The 2,884-nt window shown below is 50.9% G+C and overlaps 1 pseudogene; it reads right to left on the bottom strand.

Moving 5' to 3' along the window:
- Positions 1-270: 270 nt before the first annotated feature.
- Positions 271-2,064, bottom strand: LOC135566104 (noelin-3-like; annotated as a pseudogene).
- Positions 2,065-2,884: the final 820 nt, after the last annotated feature.

The following is a 2,884-nucleotide window of genomic DNA, read 5'->3' on the forward strand; positions in this document are numbered from 1 at the left end:
TTTTTCCAGAGTTTGGCAGGCCAATGGGTGTCTTCGATACCCTGGCCGTCCAGGAAACTATCAATGTTAAGCCTTGCATTATGGAATTTGAAAAGAAAACAAGAGGCCAAAGATGGATTGTCAAAAGAAGAGAGCAAAAAGAGAAAATGGAGAGACACAACAACAGAACTCCGAACAATGACTGGCGGAACACCGGTGAACACCGGAACACCAGGAATGTTAGTCAGTGTTCCAGTGGGTTCCTCTGAGATCCTATCATGTTCTTCCTCCTCAGGATTCATCCTCTGTCTTGATGATGTGGAACAACGTGATGTTGAACAGAAACCTGGTGTCCGTTGTTCCAGCCGTACAGAGCCCGGTCCCTGGCGCTGGTAGCCCAACATGGGACACGTGAAGTACTGGTTATGGAAGGGGATGTCTGCGTACTCATAGCTGGACGTCCTGGTGGAGCAACTGGCAGTGCAAACCTTTAGCACCAGTCAGGTGAGAGTTGGTGATGTAGAGTGTCTCCGCAGATCATGTAGCTGACTCCCCAAGGCCCGCTGCAATATTCCGTGTTCCATGTTCCGAGGATTTGTAGTGTCTCCGGGTTGAGCTTGGCTGATGACGATGTTTCCGGCATTCTGATTGGTGGCACAGACGGCCCACAGACCCAGCTCTGCCGGCCATGGAGGTCTATGTCGGAGAAGCCTCCCCAGGTGTATGGGCAGACGCCGTGGGAAGCTGTGGCGTACCAGGGTCTCGGGGTCACAACGCGCCCAGTCTCGGAAACAGTAACACACCTCACGATGTTGCTCTTGGACCTTGTTGTAGTACAGAGAGCCGCTGTGCACCACGTGGTTGGTCCCGGCCCACTTGAACGGGCAGGGGTTGTAGGTCTCGAGACTCGACCCCGGGAACAAAGTCTGCACATGGACTTGTACTCTTTTGACGATCTTGTTGTTGGTGTAGCTATCCATGTACCTAGACCTGGGTTGGAACACAATAAATACCATCATTAACAATTTAAAGGTCTAATTTAAAAATTTAAAACCTTTTTATCTACAGGTAGAACCAAACATAGCAGAAGAGTGCAGAACGCTGCTACAAACTCTTTGGTGTAAACATGCTTTTTTGGCTGTCTAAAATGCTTTTTGGCTGTCTGGAATGCTTTTTTTGGCTGTCTAAATGCTTTTTTGGCGGTCTGAAATGCTTTTTTGGCTGTCTGAAATGCTTTTTGGCTGTCTGAAATGCCTTTCCATCACTGGATACAGCAGTAGATTATGATGTGTTAGACCACTGGTGGCCTCCCTCCTCTTGAGAGTCACTGGGTTGTGGACGCTTTCGCTCCAGCCCTGCTCTAGCACACGCGGTTCTAGGTTCTGATGAGCAACTGACTAATAGAATGTCATGTCTATCAGTTCTACAGGAGGAAGATTGTTCACATTTGCTGTCGTCAAATACACATGTACCCTCATCTAACCCTTCCTCCCTCCCCTCATCCATCCATCCCTCATCCCTCCCTCCCCTCATCCCTCCCTCCCTCCCGTCCCTCATCCATCCCTCTCCCTCCCTCCCTGCCCACATCCCTCCCTCCCTCCCCCACATCCCTGCCTCCCATCATCCCTTACTCCCATCCCTCCCTCTCCTCAACCCCCCCTCAACCCTCCCTCCACCCCTCCCTCCCCTCATCCCTCCCTCCTCTCCTCACCCCCCAACCCTCCCCTCCACCCCTCCCTCCCCTCATCCCTCACTCCCCTCCCTCTCCTCACCCCCCCCCAACCCTCCCTCCACCCCCCTCCCCTCATCCCTCACTCCCACTCCCACTCCCTCTCCTCACCCCCCTTCAATCCTCCCTCCACCCCCCTCCTCCTCCCTCCCTCTCCTCACCCCCCCCTTCAACCCTCCCCTCCACCCTCCTCCTCCCTCCCTCTCCTCACCCCCCCTCCACCCTCCTCCTCCCTCCTCTCTCCTCACCCTATTGTTTGTAGGGGAGGCCTGTGGATCTGTCATCCAGGCTCCAAAACCGTGTCCCAGAGGTCTTCACCGTCTCCGGTCCAGCGATCTTCATCAGTTTACCACAGGCTGTTTACGCACACAACACAACACTCAGATAGATATATCCAGGCTGTTTACGCACACAACACAACACACACACAAAACACAACACACCCCCCACAGTACTCAGATAGATATATCCAGGCTGTTTACGCACACAACACACACACACACACACACACACACACACACACACACACACACACACACACACACACACACACACACACACACACAACACAACACAACACAACACAACACAACACCCCCCCACAGTACTCGAGGATAGATATATCCACCCCTGACTGTGTTAGGCTCTTAATAGTTTATTAATTCTAACCAATGGAACAATCCACCCGGATCTGTTATTATGTTACTAGGACTGAGTCCCAAATGGTAGCCTAGTGGTTAGAGTGTTGGACTAGTAACCGCAAGGTTGCAAGTTCAAACCCCTGAGCTGACAAGGTACAAATCTGTCGCTTCTGCCCCTGAACAAGGCAGTTAACCCACTGTTCCTAGGCTGTCATTGAAAATAATAATTAGTTCATAACTGACTTGCCAAGTTAAATAAAGGTAAAAAATAAAAATGGCACCCTGTTTTTTTCTTCCATATTGTCAGAATACTAGGCTTAGTTCTGTGATATTTTTTGCAGAAAAGGTCGGAGGCCAGTTGCGTCCCGACTCGCCTAAGCCTGGGGCAGGAGGAAGGTTTGGTTTAGAAAACATAGGGTAAGGGAGGAGTCATAAACGGCAAGGGGCGATAACCACACATTCCTCACTGGGCTTAAGGATTAGGGTATAAATGCTGGAATCTTTTTTGTTGACATCTTTTGGCTCGCTAGAAGAA

The sequence above is a fragment of the Oncorhynchus nerka genome, unplaced genomic scaffold (genome assembly GCF_034236695.1).
Source record: "Oncorhynchus nerka isolate Pitt River unplaced genomic scaffold, Oner_Uvic_2.0 unplaced_scaffold_7238, whole genome shotgun sequence".
In the NCBI taxonomy this organism is placed as follows: domain Eukaryota; kingdom Metazoa; phylum Chordata; class Actinopteri; order Salmoniformes; family Salmonidae; genus Oncorhynchus; species Oncorhynchus nerka.